Below are 22,228 nucleotides of genomic sequence, written 5' to 3' on the forward strand. Positions count from 1 at the left end.
CTAAAAAAAAATGGATAAAAAAAAAACAGATCAAAACACATCCTTTTTTTGCGTACACTATAATGGGGTCGACCGTGTTTTTGTGTATACGTGAAAAAATGCAACCGTTTTTCATCCATTTTTCATCAGTTTTTTGCATAAAACGGATGGAAAAAAAAACAAAAAAACATTTAGCACATATGCTTCTCTATCTGTAGAGATTTTTCTTAGCAGCACTGTATTATATGTCAATTTTTATCATCCCACTACTGTATGTTTGTAGCCAATCAGTGCACTGCCCAGGGCCGAGAACCACAGAACAGCTGTCTATAGATGGGGGAGGGTAGATGGGCTTTTTTTCACTTTTAGAAAAAATAATGAAAGTTCCCGCTCAATAACTGCAGGTAAAGATCTTGAAAAAGAATTAGTGCGTAAAGTTTATTACAAAAGGTCATAATTACGCAATTCAAGGGGGTCCTGATTGACATTGAAGAGAGTCTTCCCCAAAAGCAAGACAACAGTTTTTTTTTTACACCTTGTTGTCAGATTACAAATATACCACATAATGCGACGCAGCACAAATTAGGACCCGGTACCATAAATAACACACACGGGTCATGTGTAGCACAAGGGCATAACATACAGCTAAAGGTAAAAGAACTGTACACTATACATTATACACCGCACTGCAACAACTGTCTAATAAAGCTTGTCAAAATAATAAGCAATTAAACAAGTGATGAGGGGTGAAGAGTAATAGGGTGCGAGGCAAGTCACAGGCCTGAAGCTTTATTTGAATCCAGACTCACTAAGTATAAAGGGAAAAAGAAGAAGAAGAACAGGGATGTTATTTTCTTTTTCGTCAAGGTCTCAACTATTTCTAGGTTCATGACCATTTTCTGTAAAAGCAGGGTACTGGTTGACTAAAGAAATGCTTTAGATGCAGTTGAGGGGTAATAAGGTACTGACTGACTATCAGTTATATGAAGTTATATGAAGACTTATCTTTAGTAAGCAAATTCACTCTCCAATGGAAGGAAGAAAACCTCTTTATATGAAGGAAACAAGAGTTACCCATTTGTTGACAGCTGCTTCGGAATTTTTGCCCCTCATCAAACAGCTCCGTATTGGTTGGCTAGAATGTGTATACTTTCCCATAGAGCATTGCTTGGCCCTAGAGATGAGCGAACATTGAGCACGTTCAGGTTTCATGGTTTCCAGGACTTTCTAAGGTTACATCCAACTCCTTCAGCCACTGGTAATCATCTCTACTTGACACTTACGTCTTACCAATCTCTTCAACGAGAGTCAGATTCCCTGTACGCTCCATCTGTGTCACTTCTCTAGCCAACCATTATTTCTTTACTGTCCTATGTTGACATATAATCCTATAAGGTTCAGAATGGAGTCACAATAAGTCTTTAGGCTGCTTATGTGTTAATTCATAGGGTATATCGTAGAAATCTGTATTTCCCGAGCCCTTACTTATACCTTTGCACTTTATTTACCCATAATCTGTGGGAAATGGTTTGACCTCCTACCTCTGGCCTTTATATGACAACTCCGACACTTGGTGTAAAGCTGGTCTTTCACTTAAGATAATCTCCCCTTGAGAATTGCTTTGACGGCCAGTTATCACTTCTGATCCCCATCCTCCCATTAATTCGCTCAACTGGTTTGTCAAATACATACATACTAATAATCCCAAAGTGCTTCTTATCTCTCCTTGGTGGTTGCCAATTGACTACCCTCCTGCTCTGGGGGCAGCACTCTATACGTATTTCTTTAGACTGTCATATAATGTGGATGTAGTCGTTCGGAGCCAGAGATGATGATGATAATCCTTAGTGCTTATGGATAATCATTAAGTCTAGAGCACTAAACTTTTTGGTTCTGCAGATGCTCAGGATAAGTGTAGGAGTTTTTTTCCTTGGACGTCACTAGTAAATGAAGTTTTTTTTTTAATCAGCTAATGGATAGGAAAGATGCGTGCTCAGCACTTTGTGCGAACAATATATGAACCAATACTAAAGTAGTAAAAAAAAAAAACATATGCATGATAAGGTCCCAGCATTATGTCCATAGAAGCCGTCCTGCTTCCTAGTACAGGGCCAAAAGACCTCAATTTCCTGCCATAAAGGCTCCGTACAATTTCTTAGAAGTAATACTTCACATGGAGTCTAGCCAAAAAAAATCCTTTCTGCATTGAAGCCATATAGTGATTTATAGAGGCCACATGAAAATCCTTGTATCTAAGCTTAGTATTTAAAGGTTGTCAGTTATAAGTATAGTACTCTTAGCGGTGAAGAGGTTGGGCCCTATGGCAAGGTTTAAAGGGGGTTTCTGTGCTAATATTTAGGCAGGTTGCTGAAACCTGGAACCTGTGCTGATCAGCTTGTCAGTGCCTGGACAACACAGTAAACAGGATCAGAAGCAGTATAAGTCTGTTCAGGGTGTAGTTGTGGCTCCTAGTGACTCTTTAATGGGAATTGATGGCCAATCCCCAGAATAAGCCATCAGTCATGTTAAACTGGAAAACCCATTTAATGGAAAACATATGCATAGAAACTTGCTGCTAGTTCCCGATAGCCCCCTACTTCCTTTATCCAGTGCTGTTCTTATCATCCTTCTAAGTCCTGCCATTTTTGAGAATTCTGATCCAGTAAAAATATGTAAATTGTCTCATTTGGAGCCCTGGTGGTGTTCCTTGGCCAGCGCACCATTTGCACCGCCCCCCCTCCCCCCTTTCTCCTATGGTTACGCCTACTGATGCATAATATGCCAGAAGACTGGAAGTTTATGTGTTTTTAATGTAAAGTTTGGAGGGAGCTAATGTCCGATACCTATCAACATGTCTGATCTATCTTTCCTCTGATAATATCTGTTGGGACACGTTGGGGGGGCCTAGTCCTACCGTATCTGTGACGTTTTTACAAGGTTTGCAATGAGGTTGACTCCAAATATAAAAAGATAGAAAAAGCTTAGGCCCTTGGGCCTTTAACCCCTGAATCTGACCCAACCCCAAAGCTCTGGCTGTCCCGGCATGATGGGAATTGTACTTCTGCAACAGCTGGAGGGCCGAAGGCTCCCCATTCCTGCTCTAATAGACGCTACATAGGCTTCCTTAATAGTATGTACATACTATGCTTAAAGTTGTCCTAGCCCATACTAAGCTGCCAGAAACATTATTCCTTGTACATAAACATCCTCATTTACAAACTAAATGAGTAAAGTTGCAGTCCTAATTATAGGGAAGATTCTAATTATTCCATTTTATCAGACGCATCTCATAAATACAAATGAACATATTATTCGTGGCCAATCACGGCCAGCCATAAATAATATGGATTCGGTAAGGCAATGCAGTCACTGTCATTGTATTTTATTGCCGCTACGATACTTCCATGTGCCATCGCCACATTGTACGTAATACATAGGAGGCTACAGAATAATAAAGAAGCTCAATTCTATAGGGTTAAAGCAGTAATGTGGGCCAAGCACGTAACACTTAATTGCTAGCGGGAACTTAATGAATTCATTTCTGTGAGTCAGCTACTTTACTCAGTCTCCTAGCATAACCAGTGCAACGCTCCTCAATCCATTCTGATGATCTCATCAATGTGAACCCGTTTATGGAGTACCAAATAGGCAGGTCTTTCACTGTGCACCAAATCGATGACTAGATCTAATGAATACGATATACGAGGGAGGACAGAGGTTGCTGTTAAAAATTCAATGATCACTGATGGAAAAATATGTCAGTACGGGCGAATCAATACATGTTTCATGCTATCATGAACACACAGGGATTTTATTTTCAGACCTTATTTATTTATTTCAAATCAGGTTTTCTTTTGCGCTTTGCGGTTTACAGTTCAGTTTATTTGTTCGGTTTGTTACGTTTTGTTTTTTTTTTACGATTTTTGCAGTTATTTCATTTTTAAATATTTTTAAAATGTGTATTCTTGAATTAATATAACGTTTTATGTATTACTTATTATGAAAAAAAGATATATTTTTTTATTATTTTAGGATATAAAGTGATGAGAGAATTTGTTATTTTTTTGTTTATTATTTTTATCATTTATATAAATTACTATTCATTATATAATTATTAGTTATATTTTTAAGATTTAACATATAATCAAGTATTAGAATTTTTTTTATTATTTTGTAATACTTATAATATTACTCATTTATTGTAAACAAGTATAAATATTCTCAAAGTGTTAATATCGTTGTGATCATTGTTACTGTTGTTATTATTAGTAGTAATTTGGCTCAAACACTTAGATATAAAGTCATATTGATAGCAATAAGAAATATATATATATATACCTGCGTGTGTTGGAGTGCTGTATCATGTTTATCTGAATAAATCACTGAATTCACCGTTAACCTCGGTGTGCCGTGGACTATCTCGCTGCTAATTATCTCAGTCTGTGGTCAAGACTTAGGCCTGCTGGCACCCACTGCATCCTGGAGCAGTGCTGCTTTACCTTTCTATATATATATATATATATATATATATATATATATATATATATATATATACTGTATAAATAAAGTTAGTTTACCATCAGTTTTTTTTTTTCTTTACATTAGCTTTTCTTGGAGCAATACCTGGTCCCAATGCTAAGCGCCGTTCTTTTGCCATGCACGGCCTGGCTTTATGCACTGGGGGCGGGCCTACAGCCCCCCAGTGTAACAATATCCCCTCCCCTCTATGACGCAGCTCCATTGATATTGGTGGGGCCACATCACAGAGGGGAGGGGAAATTATTCCACTGGGGGGGCAGCAGTCCTGCCCCCAGTGCATAGAGCCAGGCTGGTGCACGGCAAAAGAACATAGCCGAAAATGGGAACCGGGCGGGGTTTGGAGTTGCAGTGGGTTCCTACTGCATTGGGTGCCTTTCACTGAAAGCGGAACCCTGTCGCGGATGGCATGATATTGATAAAAGCATTCAGAACATACCTTTACTGCAAGGTGTCTGTGTTTTTATTTTCAGAAAAAAACACCTTTATTTTTTTTATATGAGTAGTGTCAAAGAGGCGGGGCCTATTGTTCCCTGGGCCCTTGCATGGCTATGTCTCACTGTATACACAGTGCATGTTGCTCATTATGCAGGACAGGCAATCAGTGCTGGGGTCGGGGGTACAATAAGCTCCACCTTTTTGACACTATTCACAGCCCAAGGCAAGGTGTTTGGTTATGAAAATAAAAATAAAGAGACAGGTAACAAAGGTAAGTTCTGAATTGTGTTTTTAATATCTATCTAGTGTTGCCCCAGGTGGTCAGGAGGTGACAGGTTCACTTTAACTATTATACTAAAAGATAATTATTATTATTAGTAGTTGTAGTACTATTACCATACTTTGTTGACTAAGAGGTGATAAGTTGATATTGCTTTATACTTTTTATGGCTATGGAAATGATTCAATAACTAACTCTATTACAGGGGTTATCCAGGATTAGAAAATATGAAAGATGAATCCTCGGTTTGTGTGTGGTATTGCAGCTAGGTTTCATTTAAGTGAAAGGAGCTGAGCTGTAATACCACACACAACCTGAGGAGAGGGGTGGCGTTATTTCTAGAAGAAAGCAGCCATGCTTTTCCTATCCTGGCTTTCTCCTTTACCTATTAGTACCTATTGTACTAAGAAAAAATAACTATTATTATTATAATAATAATCATTTTATTATTAAAATAAGTAGTTGCAATAGAATTACATTCAATTTCAGTATATTAAGAGGTGCTAAGTTCATCCTTTCCATGGGTAAAATAACCATGCTATTTTCAGGTACCCACCTTGCCACTCTGATAGTATAATCAGCTTAAAAGGCCCGGCGCTGATGCCAATTATCACGGCGATGCCCTCTGACCATTATGTCTCATCCATTTGTCAGAAGTGGGAGTTCATTAAACAATATGATCCAAGGGAAGAGGCTTCAGGTCGAAGGGAGTTTTGAAAGGGGAAACGTACGCAGTCTGTAACTTTAGCTCCCTTTACTGATATTACAAGTGCAGTTGAAAGTGATCAATAATTCATGTAGCTTTTCTTCAATACCTGGAATTGAACTCTAACCCTATGATGAACAGCTTCATTCACGGCCGTGTATAGAAGCTGCGTCTGCCGTCTGTTGTTTACATAAAGCAGTGTATACAGCAACCGAGGGGCCGACTCCAATTGTTCTTTTTTATGTCCCTGCTCTCAGGGTTGTTCTCTTGTGTGAAGTCTTTATTATATTCAGCTCCTTCTCAATTATCACGGCCTTCTATCCATCATCAGATATGTTTTCACCCACTTCTACGACTAAACGTCAGTCTTTACTGTAGTTCTGCTATTCTATTTATGAAGCCGTAGAAGAAACAGTGATATATAGGCTGGATAAATAGGAATAGCCAGACTATGTTGGATTGTGGGCTTATACAGTAAATCTTGTACATGTAAATAATGTCTAGTCTAAGGCTGAACATCTACATACATCATATGTTGTTTTTTACAGTGAAGGTTCTTTAGTTAGTTGGCCCTATAGCAAAAGAAGAAAAAAATAAATAATTAAATAAAAAAAAATAATAATTAAAATAAAATAATAAGTTTGGGGCAACTAATAAATAAGTTTGGGGCAACTGTCTGCCCAATAGCTGAATAGAACAACCATGGTTCACAGGAACTAAGTCTGATTCGGGTGAATGGGACCAAGCGGCAATACCAGGCACAACCACAATAAATTATATAAATAAAATGAATAAATTATTATTATTATTATTATTATTATTATTATTATTATTATTATTATTATTATTATTATTATTATATTATTATTATATATTATTATATAATAATAATTAAGAGCATCCAATAGGGGGATTGTAATATAATAGCCAATCTTTAGAATAGACCCTAATATCTGACAACCATGATTCATAGCAGCTAATTCTGCTTCAAGTGAATTGGACCTAGCTGCAATACCAGGCCCAACCACAACCAAATCTAGCTAACAATTTACCAAACTACAGTAACCTCTTAATTTCGCTAAAGAAGACCCTGCAATCACAGTATATCCTTTCTAAAGCTTGCCTCATTAAAGGCCCCCATACACATCAAACAAAAGTCAACTGGACCCATTGACTTTGGCAAGACTGTTTGAGGGTGCTGTATGCTCTCGGCGGCGGGATGCAGGCGGCGGCGGGCTGGGGGTGGGCTGATGGGGGGATGTGGCCGGGATGGGGGGGATGCGCCCGGGATACAATGGCGGGGCTGCGGGCACCAGGGAGTTAAAGCACATATTCACAGCGGGATGTCAATGCCGCTGCAAATATGTGCTATCATAGGGGTGAGTTGATACCGGATCCGCAGCGGTTCTCGCTTCGAATCCGCAGAAGTGAGATCCGCTGTGGATCCGGTAGGTGTGAAGGCACCCTGAATGTCTAATGTGACTGATGTTCCCTGATACATGATTTAAGGGGAAAGTTTTTTTTGGCAATTTTTGGCAATTTAGCCCATGCCGCTGAGTGGTGTATCTGCCTAAGGTGAGTGGTGTGCTTTCCTCCCTCCGTTGACTGTTGGCTGAACAATTATTTGGTCAGCAACTAATGAAGTGTATAGGGACCTTGAATGGGTTTTCCCATCTATGACATATCCACAGGACTCTCCTTTTCTACTCTGGGACCTTCACTGATTTTGAGGATCCCCGGACTCTCCTGACCTGCTTGCAGGATGTTTTCTGCAAGCGCTGTCGAATGAAGGATCTTTTTGGCCAACAGTCATCTCTCCGTCAGCTCCATACACATGAATAATCGGTACCTATCTCCACAGACATCATCTGTTGGTGGAAAGGCCAACCTATACCTTATGTTGTTGACCAAATCTGCTGCCAGCAGTGTCTTCAGCTGACTTTAGTATAGAGTATATGGCCCCCTTACATACCGTATAGGTTACTCTTAGCAGTAATGTAAAAAGTGTACCTCGTACTCCTTCCCTGACTCCTTAACCTCTATGCGAGTTACAGAAAGAGGGACATTTATTAAGACCAGCATACTCATAAATCCGGCGAGGGAACCTCCGTAAATCTGCGCGGCGGGTGCAAAAATCAACACTTGCTCCTGAGCAGGTGTAGACCTCTGCCATGATTCAATCCTGCAAGTGGTTACGGCTGGTGTACGCCACAGGGAGTCGGGGTTACGGCTGGTGTACGCCACAGGGAGTGGGGGTTACGGCTGGTGTACTCCACAGGGAGTGGGGGTTACGGCTGGTGTACGCCACAGGGAGTCGGGGTTACGGCTGGTGTACGCCACAGGGAGTGGGGGTTACGGCTGGTGTACTCCACAGGGAGTAGGGGTTACGGCTGGCGTACGCCATGAAGAAGGTAAGAATCTGCACCTTCTCTGTGGTCTAATCCAGAGGCGTAACCATTAATTAATATCCCCCAAAAAGTATAAAACAGCCATCTTTTGGCTCCTCAACAACTTCTGGAAGCCTCAGGGTAGGTATATGGGGATGAGGGGCCTTCAATATTGAGATAAATGCAGGTTCCAAAGCTGTGATCCATAACTATCAGACACTGTGAATATCCTATTAAAGTCAATTTATGGGGATGGTTGAACCAAGGTGGACTCTACATATAGACTTGGAGGATGGTAGATGTCTTGAACACGCAACATGTATATTTAGATAAGGATTAGGATATTTACCTCATAGGTATTATATACAATGCATATAGTTGGTATACAGTATATAGATCATAAACTGTAGAAATACAGTAGTATTGTAGTGATAGATTAAGACCGACTTAATAAATATAGATTGGGAGGATGGTCAGGTGATGCCTATAGATTGGGATCAGGACACAGGCCTCTTAAATGCCGACCTTTGTTACAGTTGTTCTATAATAGAAAAGCACAGACATGAACAGACAACATTCTGTATAAAATATAAGGACAAGAGGTAAAGGGATGAAGATTAAGATGGTGTGGCACTCTATTTATGGATTTAGCCATTTCCAACTTCCATTGATGGATGTTCACACTTGGAATGAGTGAATGGCTTACTTTGACCACACGCTTACCATTTTATTGACTGAATATAAAGATGTGGAAGGTTATTCTTTTTTACATTATATTGTTACAATGGTTTATATATGGTTTTTTTTTCTTTTTTTAACAGAAAATGTCAAATGACTTGGAGAGCCTACCAGTAAAGGACAAGACGAAGACTTCTGAAAAGGTAAAAACCTGAATATTTTTTATACTGATAGAGATGAGTTATATAACATGAAGGAGAATCTGGCCTAATATTTTTAGGTTAAGGGGTTTTTCTTTTACCACAAACTCTGGAGATGGAATAGATGTGGACCTTTTAGCAATAGACCAGTCTTTCGATACAATGCATTCCCATATGGCAGCTGTAATAAATCTTTGATGCCCTCAATGTTTAGCTCCGGCATTCAGAAACGTGTGCCAGTGTACAGGTTTGTATTTGATAAAATATTTACTGGTTCAGAACCATTGGTGATAAGATCTTGCTGTGTTATTTAGTAGAGATTTTTTTATCAATCTTTAGAATAAGGTTGTTTTCTTTTACAAACAGCAATGCCCTTGTCTATAGGATGTGTCCAATATTGTAGCTCCATTTTATTGTGTAGAATAGGGCAAAACCTATGGACAGGAGATCAGCTTATTTTGTGTCTTTAGGATGCCTTGAATAGATCATCATTCGGTTCCTCCACTTACCGAACACTTTTTATGTAAAAGGGAATGCTCTTGGTAATGTACAAGCATTGACTTGTAATTCCCATAAAGAATAACTATGGTTTAGGAATAGTGTTAAGTGGAGAGGCCGAACTGTTCAGGTTTGCCAAAGCTTTCCTAAACTGAACTCTCAGAACTGCAGAAGTTGGATGTAGAGACAATCAAACAGCACTGATGTTCAGGTTTGTACGAACTCGAACCATCAGTATTTGACTCCTGCAGTCATCCCGTTCCGTGGGGAAGGTGGAGACAGCTCGAGTCCCGCCTGGAAAACAGGTATACAGCCTGGGCCATAGGTTGTATTCCTGTTTTCCAGACAGGACTCGGGCTATCTCCACCTTCCCCACGGCACGGGAAGACGGCGGAAGTCAAATACCGATGGTTCGAGTTCGTACGTACCTGAACATCAGCGCTGTTCGAACATCTCTAGTTGGATGCAGCCCTAGAGACCCTTAAAACATCGATACACCCTATGGCCTATGGCTGTATCCATGTTTTCCTGGACTCCCTAGGATGGCATCTAACTTGCAGCCATGGGAAATCACATGCCGACCTTTGTATTATTGGCCATTGTCTGGCAATATTGTGTATAATATGTATATAATTTATATAGTGGTGTAATGTGGATACTGTTCAGGAGTATTTTTAGGAGAAACTTAAAACTATTAAACTTAAAATGCTTAGTATGTATATAAAGAACATCGTGTGTGTGTGTGTGTGGGGGGGGGGGGGGTATTCATTTTGCCTTTTTTTTTTTTTTTTTAAGGCCAATTTTTTTTTCCAATTCAGCCTTAGGATAGGAGGGTAAAAGGTCAGAATGGAATTATGAATGGTGTAAATATAGACGTGTGGACAAGAAAAACAAGTCTACTTTTTTTCTAAAAACACTGCCATACTATAGCATTGTTTATGCCAAATATTGCAGCTCAGCTTTACTTAAAGGCTTCTCCTCAAGATGACAGCACCATGGGCAGGATCGGTCATAAGTATTGGACTTCAACCCTCACTTGTCCCCCAAACTGGGTCCATCTTCTGCAATCCCATTGTGAAAAAAATGTCAGCATGCATGCTTGAGCACCTCTCAATTCACTCGCAGAACAAGGGGGTGCTAGTATTGTGAATAGTATTCAAGTATTCAGACTTTCACCAATCACATCCTTTAAATAAGTGATAAGTAATAATCTTGAGATAACCCCCTCAAAGTGTCACTGTCGGTTTTTTTTTTCTTTTCTTTTTTTTTTTTTGCAGAAATCAGTAGTACAGGCGGTTTTAAGAAACTTTGTAACTGGGTTTATATATGCCATTATCTGCATTCAAAAAGACTTTCCCAAGGCCCCCCCTCCCCTCCCCTCCTCTTTCTCATTCACTGCTCATTATCAGAAAATCTTGACTCTTTTACATCAGACGTGCCCTGTGTAACCTATGGAAGAGGAAGGGGAGGAGGGAGGTTAGTCCCAGCAGAGAGCAGAGAACAAAGGATTACACAGTGGGAGCTGTGTGAAAGCCGGTATTCAGAGGACAGAGAGGTCAGTGCCGACTTTAGAGGAGATAGCCCAGTGATGTAGCTTTAAATTAACTCTTTATTGTCCTGTTTTGGTGCCTCATCTCCCTCCACCCCTCCCCTCTCCATAAGAGAACCATGAAGAGCTTCACACTGCTTTTTCATGATAAAAATGCATTTTTCGGCTAATAAACCCAATACAAAGTTTCTTAAAATCGCCTGTACTATTAATTTCTGCAAGAAAAAAGAAATGTAAATGACAGTGACACTTTAAGGAGAACAGGGCTGGGCTCAAATACTAAACACAACCTGTGGACCAGTGTGGTGCGGTTTTTCAGAATTAACCACCCCCGTTTTCCCATATAACATAATAATGTCTATATCCACATAGTCAGTACAGCATGCAGCTCTGAAGAAATGCTTTTAATGTAAGAAACAAAGCAGGGGTCATAGCTTATGAACTATTATACCGCACTCGCTGACTACAGTCTCTAATGTATTCCTTTGGCTGGCGTTCACACACTACTACAATTGACATTTTCCTTTCTATCTTCCTATGACTCTTGTGCCCAACTATTATTCCTACTTTAAAGCAGGAGCTGGAGATTTCCTCACCTTTCATGTATGCCCAGAGTCCCAGTCTGTGTCACAAGGCTGTCTGCTATATTATTTCCAGCATTCCTATGTGTATATATATATATATATATATATATATATATATATATATATATATATATATTCGAAGGAAGGAAACCTATAATATAATGAAAAGCCAGTGTTTAATATTTCATCCATCTCCCCTCGCAGATGTGTCCCCGGAGGCCCAGCCGTAGCTCTCCAGCCTCTATTCCAGTGCATCCTCAGACATCACAGAAACCACTTATTAAGGCGCTTAGTAGTGCAACACCTTGAGTTCCCATCCATCCCCTTTACCTCTATTCAAGAAAAGAGAGCCCAGTCAGATTGTTATCCATATACCAAAGATAGACTAAATCTGACTTCTATCAAAAACTAGTAATATCTCAATAAAACATCCTTATGCAAACTAAGGCTATGTTCACACTATGTGAAAACAACGGCTGTATGTCATAACAACAGATACTGATGCGCAATGGCCGTTAATTCACAAATAATGGCTGTTGATGGCAGACCAATGGCTGTTATTAAATACGGACGTTGTTTTACATAGTGTGAACCTAGCCTAAATCAAGGATGGACTTTCATATATGGTATTCGTAAAGCCATATACTTAACATGGCTGTTGGCTGAACAGTGGGTAGACCAACAGCTACAGTATATCTCCCACTACCACCCCCACCCCCCATATTCATGCAGTCAAGCGTGTATGTGTTCTCAGTAAGGAGCTGCTGCCAGACTCTCCATGCCTTGTTTTCAGGTAGACAAGCCACCACCAAGACTGACCAAGTCAGAATCTAGAGTTGAGCGAATCTTGAGCACGCTCGGGTTAGTCTCTACCCGAATGATCGGTATTTGATTACCGGTGGCTGAAGAAGTTGGATGTGTCCCTAATGCTGCCTAAAAAACATGCCTATGGTTATATCCATGTTCTTCTAGACGCCCTAAGGCTGGATCCAACTTCTTCAGTCACTGATAATCATATGCGGAGCGTTCGGGTTCGGACAAACCCGAGCATGTTTGAGATTTGCTCAATCCAACAGCCCTAAGGCTCAGTGGCTTACCTTGATGATGCTGGGCCCTAATGCAAACTCTATACAAGGGCTGGTTTATTTCTATAGGAAAAAGAGAGGAAGGACAGACCTTGTGGTGGTAAGCAACCTTAAGTAGATAGGACCACATTAGATAGTCGTATAGTGATTGTTCTGACTTGGCATGCTCAGCCCGGCCTCTATGACCTTGTGGTTGGAAGGAAAACATGATTTTATAACATCCGGTATCATTGTTATATATTTGCCCATGTCTGCTCCTCTGAGTATAATATAGAGCTTTCCTTTAAGGTTGAATGTGGCTGCACATTACAAAGGACATGATAGGATGAAAATATGGCAACTAGGAGCTATTGAAATCCAAGGAATCATTAGCCAACCTTGGCTTTCCAGTTGCCAACAGTTCCCATCATGCAGTTGGGTGACTGGGGTTGTTGTGAGCCGTAGAACAGACGGAGTGCCCCAAGTTGGGGGATCAGTGGTCTCAGTCGACATAAGAAATAAGCTCAGTCTATTGATTGGTTCACTGCTTTGTCTTACACACACATACACATACACAGAAGTCTAAGCACTAACCAAACTGCAATCTCCCGAACCCTTGTAAAAATACAGTCTGCTCGAAAGTCAGTATAATCAGTTCACACACAGCTTTTTTTTTCATCTATAAAATGCAATGCGGGTAAGAGCCAGTGCTGGTTTTATAATGGATTCTATAGATCGGCTTAGAGTTTAGAGACGTGCTTTTTAATATTTTAAACCTCTTCCCAAGTGTTCCAGTGGTTTCACACAGCTCTTTCGCATAGAAGGATCAAATACAGAGCTGAAGAGATTGCTGGGAATGGGTGTGAAGGGAGCTGTACAATGAAATTATTAAAAGGGTATTTGCTATGGTGAAAATGAAGATGTGTGATGTTTAGGTAAAATATAGTAAAGCATGTTATATGTGTTATATGTGACAGAATCATCAGAGAGATGGCCATTTGGAAGAACAAAATTCGCCGAAGGGCACAATTTATCACAGCGTATCAAGTCCAGGTCACGGGAAAATCTAGTAGGTCATGATTGGTGGAAGGAAGGCTATTTATATACTGTAGGGGCAACAATTTATTATTCTGTGTGTTATTAAAGGAGGTGTCCAGTGGGATTACTACTAATAATAATAATAAAAAGTTCATACTGTTACAAAAATAACCGATCCCCCTGTATCTGCTGTTAAGATGGTGCCGGTTCCTTGCTGATCTCCACTTCCTTGTTGTCATTTCAGCACACAGGGTCCTCAGTACTGACAGTGACTGGTTTAACAGATAGCAAGTAGATGTAGAAAGTTCTTATTGTCATTTGTAATCATTTTTTGACATGAAACTGATCGCATTGGGTCTCACTCCTGATCCCGCCGCGATCCCAGGATATGGATAGGGGAGAGTGGTCAGCAACAGGTGTCTCTCCCTGGCTGTCAATCAAACCTAACTTCTTTAGTTTCATCAATCTATGGAGCAAAAGACTTGAATGTCCTTCTGGCTGGGGAGAAGATTGTACTGCTGCATACTCCCCCGATCATATCTCAGGAGTGAGACCCAATGCGATCAGTAACTTTACCTCGATCCTTGATCCTCGGGCCGTTTTTATGATATTAGCAGTTTAAACCTTGTGCTAATTAAGCATTTTGGTGCACTGGGGGCGAGACGCCCACCCCCAGTGCACCGATCCACCCTCCAGCTGGCCCAATTTACTGATACTCATTAAAAGGGGCAGGCCTGCTGGGACGGATAGGTGCACTGGGAGTGGTAGTCCCGCCCTCAGTGCACCAAAATACCTAATTGGCAGGAGGATTAAACTGCTAATATCACAGAAACTGTACCGAGGATGAAGGTAAGAAACTTACCTTTTAAACATTCTGCTTACTGGAGTTCTTAAAGAACTAAAACTAAAGGATACAAAGACCACCTTGAAATGTTGCAGTTTAGAGGCTGGTAAGTTGGAGAATTAAAAGATTTTGTTCCTATGTCAGAGTTAAAGGAGAAGTCGGGACCCTGTTATGGCTGCTCACTGGCTAAGTGGGGCTGACACGTCACAACCCGGGTCCCCATTCAGACCAGGAAGTGACTGGGGGACCGGGACCTTGATTGGGGACAGCAGACCCCTCTAATTGGCTGAACGGGGCTGACACGTCACGACCCGGGTCCCCATTCAGACCAGGAAGAGACCAGGGGATCGGGAATTGTAGTGGGGTACATCAGACCCCAGTGCTGGAGGCCGGGAGGTAGATAAATGTTCTTATGTTCAACCACCTAATCCCTGGCTCTTTTGAAAAAAATACCCTACTTGACCTTTAAGACCACAATAGACATCTTGTGCCATGCTGTAAATAATTGGCAATCTCCTAGAACATTTATTTACAGAGCCTATTAAATGGCTCAATAATAAACCGGCAGTCAAGAGTTCTTGAGACCCTTTCTTATTTATAGTAAAAATATCAAAACTGACAAATTAAAAAAATAAATAAATAAAGGCCTTTAATATATGTGTGTGTATAAATATATATATTTTTATTGGTGAAAATTTTTTATTTAGGTGTATGGATGCAGATGGCAGATGTGCCAAATCATATGACATAACAGGCTGCTTAGCTTCATCTTACTCCATTGGATTTCTGTTTAGACTGATGTGTCTTTTATGAAAGTGCACAGAAAAAAACTCATTTACTCTCGTTAGAATTCAGTATTATGACCACCTTGAATACACCATTAACAATAGTATCTATTGGCCGACGCGCGACATGTCAGTGATAAGCACAGAAGGCTTGATATACAGTGCGCCGTTCTTTTATGATAAACACGGATGAGGATGTCATGAAAGGCAATGTTTTTTTTTCTTCCGCACAAGCTTTTACAAGGCAAACACAACAGAACAATAGGCCATGGCAAAGTACAAGCTTCATACAGAGATTCCGCGTATTATGCAAGTGATCCTTATAGAAAGGCCGTTCTATAGGTTGGCTTGCACCTGTTGTTAAGTTGCTGGAGAATGCCGCGTAATGTCGAGCGGCAGATGCCATTGTCCTACTTTTTGTTTTCCTTTTAGCCACTTTGCACACACCTCTTTATATCCAGAGGTTTCAAATGGTTTCACAGACAATTGCACATCATTATTGCTGCCTAAATAGAATCCATACTCATTTTGTCGACTTTGGAAAAATGAGGGACATTGAAAGCTGTGATGAAAATGCGCGAGCACATGGAAGTTCATTAGCGTCCCTCGCCTCTTTGTTTTGAATGTAAGGAGGAAAAATGACAAAGATAAGAAATATATCATAGAGTAAGAAAGAGCATTAGTGCCTAAGTGGCTAAGGCTGCAGAAAACACGTTCTTCATCTGTACCTGTACCGAGGGGGGGGGATACAATATTTCTAGGGGATACTTGCACTATTCTAGGTTTGTGATGTAGGATGCAATCAGTAGCGGATTATAATAAGTTCATTTTGGGTGGTAACCCGGGGCCCTGAGCTCCTGGGGGGCCCATGGCCACCAAACAGACTTAGGCTGGGTTCACACTACGTTTTTGCAATCCGTTTTTGCAGAAAACAGATGCATTTGTGTGCATCCGTTTCTTTAACGTACACAAAATGTAGCCAATTAAATTTTTGTGTACGTTAAAAAAAGGATGCATTTTGTTCCTCTTTTTTTATAATGGAAGTCAATGGAAAAGCGGATCAAGCGGATTTGTTCAAATGCATCAGTTTTCCCATCTTTTTTTTTTTTTTTTTTTGTGCAAAAATGGATTTAAAAAAAACGTAGTGTGTAATGTGTAACTGACACCTGGGAACATTGCCTATACCCTTCTAAATTGAACTTTGTAAATATCCTGTGCCATATGCAAAATTACCTTTAACTAGTCATGTGGGCGTTCCTCAGCACTGAAGTAGTCACCAATGGTGCCCTCGAGGTGGCTTTAATCCCGCCTCTCTGGGAGCAGCCAGGAGCCTGCTGAATGGCACAAAGGTTCTGTCCCTGAGCGCTGACACTTCCAGAAAGACGGTATTACAGCAAACTCGATCACACCACTGGTGACTAGATTGGCACTGGGGAGCACCCTCCTGACTAGTTGAGGGTAATTTGTATACGGCACATGACATATACAAACTTCATTTTTAGGGGTATATGCAAAGCTCGTAGGTGTCAGTTACACTTTTGGAAACTGGGGGCTTCATTATACTGTATGTATAGCTTCTTGGGCATTTGGCAGTGGTTCCCTTTAAGCATCTGTGTTGAATAGCCACCAACCTGACACGATCTAGCCCTGAGGACCCCTTTAATAAGAATGTCTTCTCCAGGTCTTGTCATTTCCAGGCTCGGTTTTATTCGTTCGGACACCTTTGTGTGTAGTAAAATAAATCATGTCGCTTTGTGTAGTGATGTGAGGCGACTGTCTACAGTACTTGTCGTGTATGCCCACTCATCGGGAATCGGCTGTCTTCACAGCTTCTCCGTTAAGAACCAGTCGCCTCCCTGGAATGTGCAGATGGTTGGGACTGGTGGATAATTTTATATTTCACACTTATCTCAAGTGAACAAATGAATGACTTGGTGAAGCAAAAGCTGCTTTACGTTCTTCTATTACCTGCATGACTACAACCACCAAAATATTGTCCCAGGACACAATGTATGGCTGATAAACGTATAGACACAATAGATTCACTTTGTTGACTTGGCTGCAAATGAACCTATTCAAAGATAACAACAACCATGAAGACCTGCACGGCCATGGCTAGATATGGAGCTCAGTCTCTCAATCTAAATACAATTTAATGTACTTTATGCAAGTGCAAGGCAGAATCTAAGTGACCATAGACAGTGGCTCAGGTTAAGCAGGTTGCCGATAAAATATAGCAAATGGTAATAAATTCTCACAGTACACAAATAATAGTGCAACGTAGTGCTGTATAATACCACCGCAATGCCCGAAAAACTAACGTATTCAAGATTTTAAGAGTGGCCAGATTTTAGGATTATCAAGCCAAGCAGTAGAGACTATTAATAAAGGTTTCCTATGTATAGTGGATTAAATTTATCCAAACTGGACAATTTTAGTGGGATCATTCTCATGTGCATGATTGATGACATCACTAGTGTTGAGCGAACACTAAAATGCTCAAGTAATGAGCCCCATTGAAATCAATGGGAGATTCGAGCATTTAATTGGTGGCCACTGCTCTTTAGAATGGAGGGTGCCTGATTAAGCTATTTTTTTTTCATGCTAATTTATCCATATTTCATCCTTTGAAGGGATTTTTAAACAAAATATACAAAAATATGAAAAAGAAGAAGCAATACATTACTGCAAAATTTATTAGAACTTTGGCGGTATGCCATCAATTGCTCCAGGAGAAATGACTGACGGCTGAGCAATCCTCCATTGAGACGTTAGTTATTGAAGGTGTATGCTCACTCAACACTAGTCGTCTCCCATTCTGGGGAAAGAAAGAGTGGGTGTGTTGGATGTCCCATCTCTTGATCCCAACACTTGCTTCATTTGTATGGTCACCTTAACAGGAATCTCTATAAGAAGGAAGCGGAGGCCTGTAGATCTTTGAGGGCTTTTTTTCTTTTCTAGCCTTATGCCCCTTGAAATTGTATGAAATTATATTTAAAGTTTTTTTTGTTTTGTTTTCTTACATACAGTTTCTTACATACAGTTCTTACATACAGTTGTTTTCTTACATACAGTGGTGGGAACTGCAGGACTGCTTAAGCCCTGGTCTGGCACACTTACACATGGCTGGCCCAGCTGCATGTTAAAATTAGATTACTTGAGGAAGCAGCTTGTGTCAGTAGCACTACAGGTGCAGCACCCTGTGGCAGAGTGAGCAATGACTGACGGTTATCCTTGTTCACTCTGCTACTCTGTGCCATGCTCCAAGGTAAATGTCTAACATGCATTAGAATAGACTCCAGAGGAGATTCACTATGACTAACATTGCATGCAGCACCTCTAGCAATATGTACTGTAATTGTCCTGGGACCAGGGCTTGAGCAGCTCTGCAGTTCCCAACACATCAATAGCAGAGCAATTGTGCCCTCCTAATACATATATATATATATATATATATATATATATATATATATATATTTTTTTTTTATTAATGAAATGTAAACATTATTTTTTCAGTCGGAGTACCCCTTTAAACTATTTCAACAAAAGCCTTAAAGTGAAAGGATTAAAGTCAGGGCACAGGGCACCAATTTGATATTCCTATAGCGCTACAACTCAGGGCTGCTGCTCGTATCCAATTCTACAGTGCTGAATATATTAATGGTAATAAAAAGTATATATATAGCCTATATTTTGTGCTGCCATATTAATTTCAGTGATCTACAATAAATCAGAGTGGCAGCAGCTTGTTTAAATGAATGATGAAAAGTAAAGGGATTGCAGCTGACAAAGGAAAATTCGCTTTATTTCCAGGTAACAAGACTCAAGATCTTTTTACTGGCGTATTATAAAATGCGTAATGTATCTCATGAAAGGTTTGTTTTTTTTCAATAGGAAACCTGGTACAAGAGATATTTAAATCCAATAACCTCATTACAGTCCCATAAAAGTGATATCCACCCGCAATAACATTCCGGTATTTACTCCGGAATAGGTGCCAGCGCGCAGCCACTCAGATCTTCAAGAGACCCAAGTCTCCTGTATATAACAATGTATAAGACAACACAACTTAACACATCCACATTTATTCCATGAGCAGATGGCTCGTCTGGACTGCATTGTGAGTAATTAGGTTCGGGTTTCCATTAAACTTAAGAGTACATTTAGAGTAAAATTCAAAAAGATAAAAAGCCTCTTTATTATACCAAAGGCAGAAAAGAGTCGTATGTGTTATGTGTCAATTCTCGTATAAAAAATATGGCCAGACCGCGGCAACGGCTTATTCCCTGCGCCAGGGAACTGACAATAGCGACTAAATGCACCATCCAAAAGCAATATCTAATTGGCAAATAAACGGGAGCCATCATGTAGGGAGAAGCATGAAGGCTGGAGATGATTATAATTGCTGGATATAATCTATGAGTTTTCTTATAGAGCAGCATTACAACGCTTCTATATCACAAAAGCATTGGGTGGATTGTCATGGTGGAAGTGGGAGTTTTCGAGACACTTTCCTAGTTTATATACCAACATATGACCACTCTCTTCTTTTCTCCTTTCTTCTATTTTTATTTTCTTCCTCTTTTATCACGGTCATTCTCTCCTCATGTCTTTCCTTCCCTCCCTCTTGCTATCCTCCTTTCACTTTTTTCAGTTGCCTATATCCCTTTCTATTTACTTCTTTTCTTACTTCCTTGCTGCTCTCTTTACACTTGCCTTACTTTCCTTTCCTTCTAATTTCTTCTTACATCCATTCCCTTTTTCTTACTTCCCCTTTTTACTTATATCTTTTTATCTTTCTCTGCCCTTCCTTTCCTTTTACTGTCCTTCTGTTTTTTTTTACCCCCATTTTCCTGGTTTCATCCTTTCCTTTCTCCCTTTCCTTCCTTCTTTTCCTTCCTCCCTTTCCTTCCTCCCCTTCCTTCCTCCCCTTTCTTCCTCCCCTTTCTTCCTCCCCTTTCTTCCTCCTCTTCCATTCTTCCTTCCTCCCCTTCCTTCCTTCTTTCCTTCCTTCCTCCTGTCCTTCCTTTCTTCCTCCCATTCCTTCCTCCCCCCTTCCTTCCTTCCCTTCCTTCCTTCCTTCCTTTCTTCCTCATCTTCCTTCCTCCCCTTCCTTCCTTCCTTCCTTCCTTTCTTTCTCCTGTCCTTCCTTCCTTTCTTCCTCCCTTCCTTCCTCCCCCCTTCCTTCCTTCCCTTCCTTCCTTCCCTTCCTTCCTTTCTTCCTCCTCTTCCTTCCTCCCCTTCCTTCCTTTCTTTCTCCTGTCCTTCCTTCCTTCCTCCCTCCCTCCTTCCTTCCTTCCTTCCCTTCCTTCCTTCCTTCCTTCCTTCCTTCCTTCCTTCCTTCCTTCCTTCATCCTCTTCCTTCCTCCCCTTCCTTCCTTCCTTCCTTCCTTCCTCCCTCTTTCAGACCCTAACACCCTCCCTCCCACCTACTTCTACTTTTCCCCCAGTCTTTTGCTTGGCCTTCATGCCATCCTCTTACTTTATTTACCATTATCTCATGCCTCCCATTATTTATTTCCTCTTCTTCTTCCTACTCTCCCTCTGCTTTTATACTTACCTTTCTTCTATTCATCAATTTGACCATATCAACTTTTTTTTGTACCAGAAAGTGGTTTAATCGATGTCACCTCATAGCTGGAATCTATACCTAAGTCACAGACAGGTCAGCCATATTATGCCTCTTTTGTTTCCTATTAGATGACATCAGGTCATAAACAGTGTGATTGTTTCCTTAAAACAATAACATTTTGTTGACTAACCCAACACTAATGAGTGAATAAGAGCTCAATGACCTGTGTGTGGCGCACTGGTCAACATACATTTTGATCCGATGCAAAATAGAACCGGTACTAGTCATATTCTGTCCCCGGGTGTCTTATCTGTTATAAAGTTCCAACAAATTAATTCTAATAAATAATGGTATGCTCCAGAAGACATTGATAATATAATTGGCAATGATTGAGAGATATAACCCCTGCCCCTTTAAGGGGTCATATGATATAAGAAGGGGCCTCCCTTTCGTCCATGGGCTGCGTTTAGTATTGTTCTTCATCCTTACTCATCAATCCAATACTGCATTCTATAAAATACTCTCCTAGACAGACTGGCAATCCCATTGCCTGAAAATAATTTGGCCATGAGTCTACATTAGTTAGATTTTAGAAGTTGGCAAGGAAGTAATGCTTTAAAGTGAATGTACGAAAGCCAATCATACTCTTAATTATTCATTGAGGGAGAGGAGTGAGATATGACTTCCTGAATTATTTCTAAAGACGCTGTATTAGATCTTGTCAAACCATTTCCCTTCCATAGATATGACAGCTAAGAGACAAGAGGGAATAAACTTTTTCTCGAAGACATTTCATTGCCTCAGTTATAGGCAGTAAGGTTTTGTCTTTAAAAAAGGACTACCTGCTACCCCTGGGGTTACCTGTGACTGACAAGTATAGAAAATATGGTATGACTCATAGGCTAGAAAGTATTTATATAATTTCATATTATTGTACTGTATGATAGTCATAGACTTTAAAGGAGAAGTCCGGCCAGGATGGGGCAAGGGGTGTGTAAAAAATAAAAACAACTTTTAGTTACCTGTCCCGGCGCCTGAGCAGAACCACGTCCTGCTCCTGGACCCTGCTGGTTGTCTTCTGAGCTCCTAG

The 22,228-nt window shown here is 40.4% G+C and overlaps 1 protein-coding gene across 6 annotated transcripts in view; it reads left to right on the forward strand.

The window, feature by feature from the left end:
- ELFN1 (extracellular leucine rich repeat and fibronectin type III domain containing 1) overlaps nucleotides 1-22,228 on the forward strand; it is a 444,895-nt gene that overhangs the window by 110,048 nt on the left and 312,619 nt on the right. For all 6 annotated transcript variants that reach the window (XR_011364450.1, XR_011364451.1, XM_069982045.1 and 3 more), the window contains one exon: nucleotides 9,148-9,207. The gene's annotated coding sequence lies outside the window, so the exon portion shown is untranslated. The remainder of the gene's footprint in view (nucleotides 1-9,147; nucleotides 9,208-22,228) is intronic.

This window comes from Dendropsophus ebraccatus, chromosome 9 (assembly GCF_027789765.1).
Source record: "Dendropsophus ebraccatus isolate aDenEbr1 chromosome 9, aDenEbr1.pat, whole genome shotgun sequence".
Taxonomy (NCBI): Eukaryota; Metazoa; Chordata; class Amphibia; order Anura; family Hylidae; genus Dendropsophus; species Dendropsophus ebraccatus.